Below are 14,181 nucleotides of genomic sequence, written 5' to 3' on the forward strand. Positions count from 1 at the left end.
GTGGTTAAGTCCCCTGGGTTCAATCTCTGATACCAAAAGCAAAACAAATGTCCAGCTGTAACAGCGGTCCACTTTATGCTTTGAAAATAACACTTGCCGCTCTGCCACTACAACTTTTATTTATTTATTTATTTATTTATTTATTTATTTATTTATTTATTATTACAACTTATTTTTTTTACTTTGTCTATCATTCAGTTTTTTTATTTATTGTTGGTTGTTCAAAACATTACATAGTTCTTGATATATCATATTTCACACTTTGATTCAAGTGGGTTATGAACTCTCATTTTTACCCCGTATACAGATTGCAGAATCACATGAATTACACTTTTGATTTACATATTGCCATTCTAGTGTCTGTTGTATTCTGCTGCCTTTCCTATCCTCTACTATCCCCCCTCCCTTCCCCTCCCCTCCCCTCTTCTCTCTCTACCCCCTCTACTGTAATTCATTTCTCCCACTTGTATTATTTTTCCCTTTCCCCTCACTTCCTCTTGTATGTAATTTTGTATAACCCTGAGGGTCTCCTTCCATTTCCATGCAATTTCCCTTCTCTCTCCCTTTCCCTCTCACCTCTCATCCCTGTTTAATGTTACTCTTCTTCTCATGCTCTTCGTCCCTACTCTGTTCTTAGTTACTCTCCTTATATCAAAGAAGACATTTGGCATTTGTTTTTTAGGGATTGGCTAGCTTCGCTTAGCATAATCTGCTCTAATGCCATCCATTTCCCTCCAAATTCTATGATTTTGTCATTTTTTAATGCAGAGTAATACTCCATTGTGTATAAATGCCACATTTTTTTTTTATCCATTCGTCTATTGAAGGGCATCTAGGTTGGTTCCACAGTCTTGCTATTGTGAATTGTGCTGCTATGAACATCGATGTAGCAGTATCCCTGTAGCATGCTCTTTTTAGATCTTTAGGGAATAGACCGAGAAGGGGAATAGCTAGGTCAAATGGTGGTTCCATTCCCAGCTTTCCAAGAAATCTCCATACTGCTTTCCAAATTGGCTGCACCAATTTGCAGTCCCACCAACAATTAACAAGTGTACCCTTTTCCCCACATCCTCACCAGCACTTGTTGTTGTTTGACTTCATAATGGCTGCCAATCTCACTGGAGTGAGATGGTATCTTAGGGTGGTTTTGATTTGCATTTCTCTGACTGCTAGAGATGGTGAGTATTTTTTCATGTACTTGTTGATTGATTGTATGTCCTCCTCTGAGAAGTGTCTGTTCAGGTCCTTGGCCCATTTGTTGATTGGGTTATTTGTTATCTTATTGTCTAATTTTTTGAGTTCTTTGTATACTCTGGATATTAGGGCTCTATCTGAAGTGTGAGGAGTAAAGATTTGTTCTCAGGATGTAGGCTCCCTATTTACCTCTCTTATTGTTTCTTTTGCTGAGAAAAAACTTTTTAGTTTGAGTAAGTCCCATTTGTTGATTCTAGTTATTAACTCTTGTGCTATGGGTGTCCTATTAAGGAATTTGGAGCCGGATCCCATAGTATGTAGATCGTAGCCAACTTTTTCTTCTATCAGATGCCGTGTCTCTGATTTAATATCAAGCTCCTTGATCCATTTTGAGTTAACTTTGGTGCATGGTGAGAGATAGGGATTCAGTTTCATTTTGTTGCATATGGATTTCCAGTTTTCCCAGCACCATTTGTTGAAGATGCTATCCTTCCTCCATTGCATGCTTTTAGCCCCTTTATCAAGTATAAGATAGTTGTAGTTTTGTGGATTGGTTTCTGTGTCCTCTATTCTGTACCATTGGTCCACCCGCCTGTTTTGGTACCAGTACCATGCTGTTTTTGTTACTATTGCTCTGTAATATAGTTTAAAATCTGGTATCGCTATACCGCCTGATTCACACTTCTTGCTTAGCATTGTTTTTGCTATTCTGGGTCTTTTATTATTCCATATGAATTTCATGATTGCTTTCTCTATTTCTATAAGAAATGCCGTTGGGATTTTGATTGGCATTGCATTAAACCTATAGAGAACTTTTGGTAATATCGCCATTTTGATGATGTTAGTTCTGCCTATCCATGAACAGGGTACATTTTTCCATCTTCTAAGATCTTCTATTTCTCTCTTTAGGGTTCTGTAGTTTTCATTGTATAAGTCTTTCACCTCTTTTGTTAGGTTGATTCCCAAGTATTTTTTTTTTGAGGATATATTACAACTTATTTTTTAAATGGGCATATTTCTTTCTCTTCCTCACTCCCTGCTCCTCCCTAAACTCTCCTCCTCCCTAATCTCAGGGGAGACCTGTAGGGTCTATGTTTAGCATCTGGATGGCCATCTTAAGTGACAGGTGCCATTTTAAGAAAAACTTCACTTTCCTGCCCATTTCTGAGAAAGGCTCACCACTCCCTCATACTAACCCCACCCTTAACTGATAACATTGGGACCCTCCTGACTCTAATTCCTGAACCTGCCCCATAAAAGTCCTCAACCCCAAGCCTGCTTTGCCCCTCTCTCCTTGTATGGAGAGATGGTCTTTATTTGTCAGCTCTGACAAATAAACTCTTGTGTGTATCTCTGCCTGGTCTCCGTCTTTCTTTCCTTTCAAAACAGGATTACCTTTTCTCTCCCTCCTGAGGCAGAGATATCTGTCCTTGAGTACACACCCACCATAGGAATGAATTAATCCAGACTTTGGGGATGGTACTAGAAGATCTCAGAAATGACTATCTCCCAGGGGCTGGGGCTGGGGCTGAGGCTGGGGCTCAGTGGTAGAGTGCTCACCTAGCACATGTGAGGCATTGGGTTTGATTTTTAGTACCACATAAGAATTTAAAAAACAAAGGTATTGTGTCCGTCTACAACCAAAAATAAATGATTATCTTCCAAATTAACCAGTGAATTATCACTGTAGCAGAGAACCTGAGGAAGGTAGCCTTAGAGTCACCTCTTGGGAAGCCCGCTGTTCCTGATGATATGCAGAATCACAGCCTTTGGGCCAGGAGTCCCCCATGTTTCTCCTTTGCTACCAAAGCAAAAAACCTTCTTTTTCCTTTTTCTAAAAACTGTGTCTTCGTTATTGGATTGGCATCAGGGACAAGGACGGAGCTTTCAGCTACACAGTCTCTGGCTTCTCCAGTGAGTCACCATTTACCCTAAAGAAGCCAGACTCTCAGCTAGCCCTGCCTATTTTGAGACTCACAGCCATGCATTCCAGTTTCTGCCTCACTTGGCTCTTTCTGTTTCTGTTTTGTTTTAGGTCCTCATAGTAATTATCTTGTTTGAGTCATGACGTATCTTTTCTGTTTTCTCTTCGTGTCTTAGTTTATTTTGTGTTACTATAACAAATTATCCACGCCTGTACACTTTACAAAGAAAGGAGGTTACTTAGCTCATAGTTTTGAAGGCTAAAAGTCCAAGCCCCATCTAGTCAGCCTCTGGTGAGGCACTACTGGCTGCATCATAACATGGCAGATGGCATTGCATGGTGGGAGCAAGTGCAAAAGAGATCATATGGAAAGGGAAGAATTGAGAGAGAAATCCTGAAAGCCAAACTCGCTTTATAGCGACTGGATCCAATGGTAACAAATTCTGTCCCAGGAGACCTAACTCACTTCCTCAAGATGGAAATTATTCCTTTCCCAGGCAGTGCCCCAAGACCTAATTATCTCCCTTAAAGTCCTACTACCTCATACCATTACATTGGGGAATGAAGCCTCCATATGAGTTTTGGCAAGAACGAACTACATTCAAATCAAAGCACTTTTTAAATTTTGCTTGGCATTGCTTAATGTTTACAGCAGATGAAATGTCATCTTGACTGGAAGGAACTCTATTACTTTTATAATTTAAAAAAAAAATCATGAGATAGAAAATGCATTCCTCTCTATTCATAGGATCTCTTCTGTGATGTGCGGACATTGTTTGGTTATTATTTTCTGTACACATACAAACCCCAAACTTACCTTTCAAACCAATATAGTATCTCTTTTGTAAACTTCGAAGCATAGTTACCCCATGCCAAAAAACATCTCTGAATGTGCTCTCCTCCCTGGGGTGGGGCCTAGGGGATGGTAGGGGCAGGGCACAGGCATGGGAAGAACAACCTGGATATCTGTGGTTTTCGTTCCTTGGCTCAATTTCCCTCATGGAATAGCTGTGTTATGCAGTATTTTAACAGCCAACCCCACCAGCACATTTGTCTTTCTATGTTACCTAAGTCACTTTTTTTTTCTTTTTTTCTTTTTTTGCAACATTGGGGATGGACCCCAGGGCCTCCTGCAGGCTCTGCCTGTGCACTTCCACTGGTCCACACTCTTCTCTTCCACTTCACTTTTCCTTCTCTTAGTTCCTACTGGAGATAACAGTTGATGTGCCTCCTGCTTCTCCTCCTCCCCCTCCCTCTGTGACGGAGTCCTTTCTGTAGCAGGAGATCATTATTTAGTCACCCTCCATCCATCTCTTTCCCTGGCTGACTCATGCCTGTTCCTGAATGGTGATTGTTTGGAACTATTAGTCATCCTGGTGGCTTTTCTTTGAAATCTTTCTCAAGTCCCTTACATTATCTTTAAGCCACAACTATCAGAATGGGAAACAGACTCAGCTGGGCATTTCAGAAGAGCTGGGGACATAATCCTTTTTATGATTCTCAAAAACACAGTAAGAAAAATAGTTGGCAAGTCTGCCTTAGCAAACAAATGAAGAAATCTGGGGTTGCCCTCAAGTCTTTGAACTGTGTAGTGTTTCTCCATCAGAGCCAGTTTATAGTCCACTAGGCTGTGTTGAGGAATGCTGTTTTCTTCCCTAATATCTATGCTCTCCTTTGTTCTAGACACCCAATTATTAGCTGGTCACATGACCACCCAGATCAAAGACTAGTTCCTACCCACCCCATTGCTGGATATGACTATGAGGCCAGTGGAATGTTAATGGAAGTGTTGGACATAATCACAAGTTATTTGAAAAGGCCCATTTTTGCACAATCTCTCTTTGTGTGTGTGTGTGTGTGTGTGTGTGTGTGTGTGTGTATTTATGTGTGTGTGCAGGGGATTATACCCAGGGCACCTAACTACTGAGCCACATCCGAAACTCTTTTTATTTTTTGAGACTCGGTCTTCCTAAGTTGCTTAGAACCTTGTAAGTTTCTGAGGCTGGCCTCAAATTTGTGATGATCCTTTTGCCTCAGCCTCCCAAACTGCTGGGATTACAGGCATGCTCCAATGCACCAGGCCACAATTCTCCTTTTTACTACCTGGTAAAGGGCAGGACTATAGCAGTCCAGCACTAAGAGGCAGATGCAGAAAGGGCAATGAATAGAACAATGGAAAGGAACCTGGTTCCAGATTATCATGTACCCATGATAGTAGCCCTGAACTGCCCACTTTGTGACTTCCTTTATGTGCAAAAGAAATTTCTGTTTTTCTAAACTGCTGGAGGTTGGAAGATTTGGTGTGTGTGAGAGAGAGAGAGAGAGAGAGAGAAAGAAAGAGTGAATGTGTGGTAGGTGAGTATTTGTTTCTCATGCAGCAAAACTCAATCCTAACTGATTCAATGAAGTTTTGTTTTATATGCTAGGATGATGAAGATACGAATACCTATCTGGTTATGCTTCTCTTTCCTCTGTGTATGAATAGCTGAAGTAGACCAAATTCTACCAAGCACTCTTTCTGCCTTCTCTTACTAAACCTTGTCATAAACCTATGATATCATTTAAAAAAAAAACAACAGGGATTTAACCCAGGGGCACTTTACCACTAAACTATATCCCCAGTACTTTTTGTTTTTTATTTTGACACAGTTTTTCTCAGTTGCTTAGGACCTCTCTAAATTGCTGAGGCTGGCCTTAAAATCGAAATCCTCCTGCTTCAGTCTCCAGTCACTGGGATTACAGGTATGGGCCACTGGCTTTGGCTTTGTTTCCATCTTAAATGATGGATGAACTGCTCTTGGAGGTCAAGTCACATGATCAAGGTCACACAGTCAATAGCAGATTCAGAATTTGCATCAGGGGTAGCTGACTTCAGTGCTCACCCTCTTGAGTCAACTTTTTTTGAGGGTGGGAGGGGACTGGGGTTTGAACTCAGGTGTGCTGTACCACCTAGCTATACCCCTAGGTCTTTTTATTTTTTATTCTGATACAATGTCTTATTAAATTGCTGAGGCTGGCCTTGAATTTGCAATCTTCTTGCCTCAGCCTCCTGAGTAGCTGGGATTACAGATGTGCACTACCATGCCTGTCCACAGTGTAACTCTTTTTGGACACTGATCCTGTTCCCCAAAGACCTATTGAAAAGGCATTAATGATAGCAATACTGAGTCCCTACTATGTGCAGGTACTGCAAAGGTACAGAAAGCAAATTTGAGAAAGGATGGCTGAATGGAGCACAGAGAGAGCACATGAAGTAGTAAGGATCTTGCACGTTCCCAGCACCTTTCAGTGATGGTTGGTCCACTTTTCCTCTTTTTTTTTTTATTGTGATTGATAATTGAATTCTTTTTGAAGTTCAGTAATCCAGAACTCTTTTTTTTTTTTTTTACTTTTGTCTAAATTATTCTTTTAAATTGCTTCATCTGAACTTTCCCTTTGTTTTATGTTGACAATTTTTGGTACCATAACAATCTCATTCATCACAGGCTTATACTAATTCTGGAAAGCAGTTATACTGAAGTACATCTTGTCTTATTGACTCACATCCAAACTCATTATGAAACAAAGGGATATGCAGTATAATAAAAAATACAGTAATTTATTAGCTTTAGGATAACATCGGAAGGAATTATGGCTATAAATAAAGTTAAATGATTAAAAGATTTTTTCAAATATCACTTTCCTAAATAATGGGCTAACATTAAAAAAATCATCCCTTTTTAGGAATCCCAAAAGCCTTTAGAAAATTTAATACTCAATAAAAACTGCTGATGGCCATAGAAACAACTCTTGTCCTCTTTACTTTTTAGTTATTTTTAAACAGGAGATAACACTTTTCTATTTCCATTTCAAACTATGGCATGGTGAACATTGTGTCCAAATTAGACTATCTTTCCCTGAGTATCCATCATAAATTTTTGTTTCTATGTGATTCTCAAATATCAGGCTCATCATCCTTTTAATTTTGTCTTATGGATAGAAATATGACTCAGAACCTAGTCTAAATCCTACACATTATAACTTTGAACCAATATTTCAAATTAGATTCTGAGTCATTTTTTTTTCTTATTCTTTGTGAGAACACAAACAGCACCAGTTTTAAGGTATAAGAACTATCGTTATAGGAATATAAGTTGCACAAATGATAGCTTATGAACTCCTCAACTAGTTCTTGAATATAGAATCTAGATAGATAGTTTCTATAGTACTATAAAATACTATAAGAAAAAAAAAATTTTTTTTCTACTCAGGAGACTGAGGATTGCAAGCTTGAGACAAGCCTGGACAATTTAGTAAGAACCCTGTCTCGGGGCTGGGGATGTGGCTCAAGCGGTAGCGTGCTCGCCTGGTATGCATGCGACCCGGGTTCGATCCTCAGCACCACATACCAACAAAGATGTTGTGTCCGCCGAGAACTGAAAAATAAATATTAAAAATTCTCCCTCTCTCTCTCTCTCTCTCTCCCCCTCCCCTCTCACTTTAAAAAAAAAAAAAAAAGAACCCTGTCTCAAAATAAAAATTAAAACCAAAAGGGCCAGGGTCTGGGGTTGTAGCTCAGTAGAAGAGTGTTTGCCTAGCACGTGTGAGGCACAGGTTTAGATTCTCAGCATTACATAAAGATTAATTAATTAATTAATTAAAGTTATCATGTCCATATACAACAAATATATATATTTATTTATATATATATAAAGGGTTGGGACTGGGGTATGGGCCAATGTTTGAGCACTTGCCTAGCATGTGCAGGGCCCTGGGTTCAATACTCCCAAAATACACACACACACAAGGGCTGGGATGTTGCTCAGTGGTAAAGCACTTGCCTAGCAAGCCCTCAGTTCAATTCCCAGTATGGGGGATGGGGTGGAAGAAACAGTTAAGAATAAAAGCAATTTTAAAAGAGACAAAATAGTTTTGTTTACAGAAGATAAAAATAAACCTCTATGGCAAAATCTTGGCATACCAAAAAGAAAAGGCAAACTATAAATTTGCAGAAATATTTAAGACAAAAATAGCTCACAGAAATAAAAAACCCTAGGACAACAGAAGCATGAGCAAAGATTACAGATATGCAATTCTCACAAGAGGAAGTGCAAATTGCTAATAAACATAAAAGTTACTCTCACAAGCAAAAAAAATGCAAATTGAAAATGCAGAGTGGTTTTAAATCTATTAGCAAAATTTAAAAAATAACACACTGTTGATGAGAAGTGATGTGAGTGGACATCTGTCTTTGTCCTTGATCACAGGAAAAGCATTTCAGTTTGTCACCGTTACAGGACAGAGGCCTGCCTCGAAACTGAGGCAACATGAAGGACCCCCTTCACCCCAGTTCTTGCAACCATGCCAGAATGATTTCAGATACTTAGTTCAGAGAAACAGGCATGAGTTTATTATAACAGATGGGAAAAGGGGAAGGGGACACTCTCAAGGGAGAGAGTGGGTTCCCTCAGAGAGGAACAGGACTATGTGCCCCTCCTGCTTTCCAGTTTTATTGAGGGGGCAGTGCCCCAGGGAAGTTACCAGATAGTCCTGCCCAGGTCCACCACCTCTTGATTTTTGACTGACAGCAGGATGACATCAGACTTTCAACTCACAACTCACAGTCACTTTGGCCCATGCTGAGTGGTTCTAATTGGAACCGGCTCTTACAGATGCTATGGTTAGAGGTATCTATCTTATCTCCTTGAGTTCTGGGATCTGTTCTGTGTAAGGGTCACAAAGTTCCCCCACTTCAGGATAACTTGCATTCTTTTTATCAGCATTTCATCCTTCATTTCTCCTGCAGATAACAGGTTGTTTGCTGAGGAATGTAACACATCCTGTCAACTTAAGCCAGGCAGGGCTGCAGCTAAATTGCTTTTTAAAAGAGGAAGCATGTGGGGGCAGCACAGCGGGCCCAGTTTGTAGAATTATTCCCTTAACTTATGTTCTCACTGCTGTGTCTATTCCCTGTCATCAATATTATCATGCTCCAGTAGGATAATTACAGTTGACAACAATTAATGAAATATTTCCAAGTAGTTAGTAGGGATGGTTTTGAATGTTCCCAGCACACACACACACACATACATACACACACACACACACACACACACACACACACACACACGATATATCCTTGAGATAAGAGGTATCCAATTACCTGGATCTATTCATTACATACTGTATACATGTACTGAAATGTCACACTGTAGCCATAAATATATATGATTATTATAAGTCAATTAAAAAAAAAATATATATATATCTTAAAAATGCACCATACTGCCAGGCATGGTGGCGCATGCCTGTAATCCCAGCAACTCTGGAGGCTGACATAGGAAGATTACAAGTTCAAGGCCAGCCTCAGCAAATTAGTGAGATCCTGTCTCAAAAATTAAAAAATAAATAAATAAATAGGGCTGGAGATGTGGCTCTGTATACAGTGTTTGCCTAGCATGTGTGAGGACTTTGGTTCAATCCCTAATACCTCAAAACAAAAGAACAAACTTCAGGTCTGGAGGAGGAACTTGCCTTCAGAATCAAGGAGACTAGGTAAATGGGTGTAAGGTGATGGGCCTTGGGAATTCTGATCAGAGATGTGATGTTGTGATCAGAAATGGAACTGAAAACTCAAGTTGCAGTCACAAGACCAGAAATCCGGGTTTTAGGGAGAAAGGGCTAGAACAAAACAAGAAGAAAAAAAGAGAGAATGAGGGTCATCATTGAGGAAAGGCAAACAGAGAGGAGGAAAGAACACACAACCTTAATAAGAAAAAAAAAATATTATAGTATGGAGGTCAATGTAAGCTCAGATCTACCATGAAACCCAGTTCTCTGGAGCAGACTTTTCTTTTTTCTTTTCTTTTCTTTTCTCCTTCCTTCCTTCCTTCCTTCCTTCCTTCCTTCCTTCCTTCCTTCCTTATCCTAGACATTGAACCTAGGACCTCACACATGCTAGGCAAAGCCTTTACTACTGAGCTACAAATCTAACACTTTTTACTTTTTTTTTTTTTAGTTGTCAATGGACCTCTCTTTTATTTATTTATATGTGGTGCTGAGGATTGAACCCAGTACTTCACACATGCTAGGCAAGTGCTCTACCACTGAGCCACAATCCAGCCCCCATTTTTTATTTTGTATTTTGAGAGAGGATCTTGCTAAATTGTGAAGCTGATGTGGAATTTGCAATTCTCCTGCCTAAGCCTCCTGAGTAGCTGTGATGACAGGCAGGCACTGCCATGCTGGACCAGCAGCCCTTTTCTAAGCAGAGAAAAAAGATGGGAAGGAAGTGCACCAAAACATCCAGTGATTTTGTCTGAACAGTGGGTTATGGGTGACTCTAACTTTCTTCTGTATGTCTTTTATGTTTCCATATTTTTATAATGGCACAGCAATATTTTTAAGAAATTCTGACTTCAGGAAATCAGTTTTTTATTTGTCCTGCCAAATTCAGTAGCATGCCATAAAGAAACAAGATAACCAAAAGAAGGAAAAGATTTCAAGGTCTTTTAATCTACAGATCAATTTTTAATTGCTCCATAAATGGGCTTTTCCTCCAAGTCTTCTCAGTGTACCACAATCACTTATATTGATATAAGAATTTTTTTTAACTGTTGGATTAGGTTTGGCAGTCAGTGGGTAATTTTTTTCCCTTGATAACAGCTTTTAAATTATTCATTCATCTGAGATCTGATATTCTATAGCACAGAAGGGTGATTGTAATTAACAATAATTTATTGCATACTTCAAAATAGCTAGAAGGAAGGATTTTGAATGCTCCCAACAGAAAGAAATGATAAATGTTTGAGGTGATAGATATGCCATTGCCTTGATTTTATCATTGCATATTGTGTGCATGTATTAAAATATCACAATATACCTTAAAATATGTACAATTATGGTGTGGCTTTTAAAAATAATAAATAATAAAAAAATAATAAAAATCCATTCATCCATTCATTCACTGTTTCCATTAAATGTTGAGGGCCTTAGAGAGATGAAGTTATTCTATGCGTCCTGTGTTCAAATCCCTATGTGGTACATACCATGGGAACATTTGCAAGCAAAGAAAAGCAGGAGTCTTGGAGGAACAAGAGAATATTTCTGCACGCAGATATCAAGGTGTACTTAGTACAGCTGACATTTGAACTTCTTCTTAATTAAATGTAATTCCAACAGGTAGAGAAGGGATAATGCCAAGATCTCCCTGAGTACCTACTTCTGGTTCCTAGTAGGTGTTCCATAGATATTTATTTAATGAACATTTGTGAGCAGGGTAGAGGGAAGAGACAAAATAACTAAATTATCAGAGATAAAGAAACAAGGTTATTCATACAAAAGCTCATTGAGCTGGGAATGGTGGGGCACGCCTTTAATCCTAGCAGTTTGGGAGGCTGAGGCAAGGAGGGTTGCGAGTTCAAAGCCAGCCTCAGCAAAAGTGAGGAGTTAAGCAACTCAGTGAGACCTTGTCTCTAAATAAAATACAAAATAGGGCTGGGGATGTGGCTCAGTGGCCTAGTGTCCCTGGATTCAATCCCCAGTAGAAAGAAAGAAAGAAAGAGAGAGAGAGAGAGAGAGAGAGAGAGAGAGAGAGAGAGAGAGAGAGAGAAAGAAAGAAAGAAAGAAAGAAAGAAAGAAAGAAAGAAAGAAAGAAAGAAAACGAAACAAAACAAGCTAGTTGACTCTTGCCAATGGGTAAGCACTTAAAGAGGAACATTTAGAAATTTAAACTGGAGGGGGCTGGAGTCGTGGCTCAGCTGTAGAGTGCACGTCTAGCACATGCGAGGCCCTAGGTTCAATCCTCAGCACCACATAAAAATAAAACACAGGTGTTGCGTCCAACTCAACTAAAAATAAACTATTAAAAAAATAAATTTAAACTGGAAAATTACAATAAGTCAAGATTATGCTAGACTAAGAAGTAGTCAGTTAATTGATAATCATAATAGTGCATTGGAAATAGTAACCTGCTGTTCTTCAAAATCAATGAGATAGATCAAAGTGGAAGAAACAGATTACAAATCCATTAAAAGGATTAAGAAAATGTACATAGGGATTGCATATTTGACAGTGTGGTTTATTTCAGTGTGATAATAATATTTTGGTTATCTTTTAGAGAAATATAAGGAAATATCTATAGAAAGACTAACTGGATGTCTGGATTTGCTTTGAAATCATCTTGGGGGTTGTGAGGTAAGGACAGAAAAAGACTGCTACATAAGGATACATGCTCAGTCTGGGGAGTGGCAAAGGAATGTTAATGATGATGAAATTGTTCTCTGTGTTGTCTGGGAGTGGCAGTTAAAAAGTTATATGCAGGGGCTGGGGATGTGACTCAAGCAGTAGCGCGCTCGCCTGGCATGTGTGCGGCCTGAGGTTCAATCCTCAGCACCACAAACAAAGATGTTGTGTCTGCTGATAACTAAAAAATAAATATTAAAATTCTCTCTCTCTTTAAAAAATTATTAAAAATATATTTTTTTAAAAGCTATATGCAATTATAAAAAACTATGAATTTTATGTAGAAAAACTGCATGATTGATAGATTGGGTTTATTTTATTATTCTCCAATTTTTTATATGCCTCAAAATTTCCATAATAAATAATAAAAGAAAGAAAGAAAGAGAGCAGGGAAGAAATCTATTGCAATCTTGAAAACAGGAAAATTGTTTAAATTACAGTGGTGGCCTGGAATAAAAAGAGACAGATTAAGAGTGACAGTTTTGAGGCTAAAACAGTAAGGTTCTGCCTCTTCAGAACACTAAATCCAGAATCACAGAAACGGGGCTCAGTTCAGTTGATCCAAGCAGTAAAAGAAGAGAGCACAAAAGAATTCATTCCACTTTTCTCCAGTCCAATTCCCATTTTCTCCAACCAACTTCATTGTTAGCATCAGAAGGTGCCCACTTGGTATTTCTATCCATTGGCTCACCATTCCATCATCTGTCTCTTGAGGGAAAAAAAAATGACAAGGAGAAATTTTCTTTGATGTACTTTTGGTTATAAGTTTGAGACTTTCTGGGACTTCTTAATAATACACCCAGAAGCAAAGGTATTTAGAGCTCTCCAGGACGGGACCTACTTGCTAAGAAATCTAGCAAGGAGATTAGTGTTCTCCTTCTGTCAGAACTATGTCCATGGAACATATCATATTGCTATTTTCAAACCTATAGAGTTATGTTTTTATTTTAATATGTATTTATTATATATGTAGTTATGTAGTTTTTCTGTATATTTGATATCATGGTGGCTAAAAAAAATCATTATTGGTGGCAGTTGGTATAAAAGTTAAGAGAATTTCCATGGGAAGGCTGATTGACCTTGACAGTATATAAATACAGACAACCAATTCCAAGGTGGTGTGAATTACATCCCAGGTTAGGTTCAAATGGGGTTGACTTGTGTCAACCTAGAAAAAACAATCAGAGGAGAGGTTCCCCAAAGAATAATGGTGTTTATTTAGGAATACCATTGTAATGGGAATCCCAGAGCACTGACCATGGAAACACATGTGCTATTTTAAAGTATGGGTGCATTCAAAGGGATTGGGGCAAAGGTAAGATTTTGAAGACAAAAAAATGAAGATGATTACATCACATAATTTGTGTGTGTGTGTGTGTGTGTGTGTGTTATTGAAAATTGAACCAAGGGTCTTGCATATGGTAAGCAAATGTTACTATTGAGCTATATCCCCAGCCCTTTTTTTTAGGGGGGGGGGTGTACCAGAGATTGAACTCAGGGGCACTCAACCACTAAGCCCTATCCCCAGCCCCATTTTTTTGTTATTTTTTTGTATTTTATTTAGAGATAGGGTTTCATTCGGTTGTTTAGCACCCAGCTTTTGCTGAGGCTGGCTTTGAACTTGTGATCCTCCTATCTCAACCTCCCACGCTGCTGGGATTACAGGTGTGTACCATTGTGCTCAGCTCCTAGCCTTTTAATTTTTTTATTCTGATTTAGGGTCTCACTAAGTTGCCCAAGGTGGCCTTGAACTTGAGATCTTCCTGCCTGAGCCTCCCAACTGACTAGGATTATAGGCATGGACCATGATGTCCAGCTCACCATTATTGAAACAATAATCC

This window comes from Ictidomys tridecemlineatus, chromosome 6 (assembly GCF_052094955.1).
Source record: "Ictidomys tridecemlineatus isolate mIctTri1 chromosome 6, mIctTri1.hap1, whole genome shotgun sequence".
Lineage (NCBI taxonomy): Eukaryota > Metazoa > Chordata > Mammalia > Rodentia > Sciuridae > Ictidomys > Ictidomys tridecemlineatus.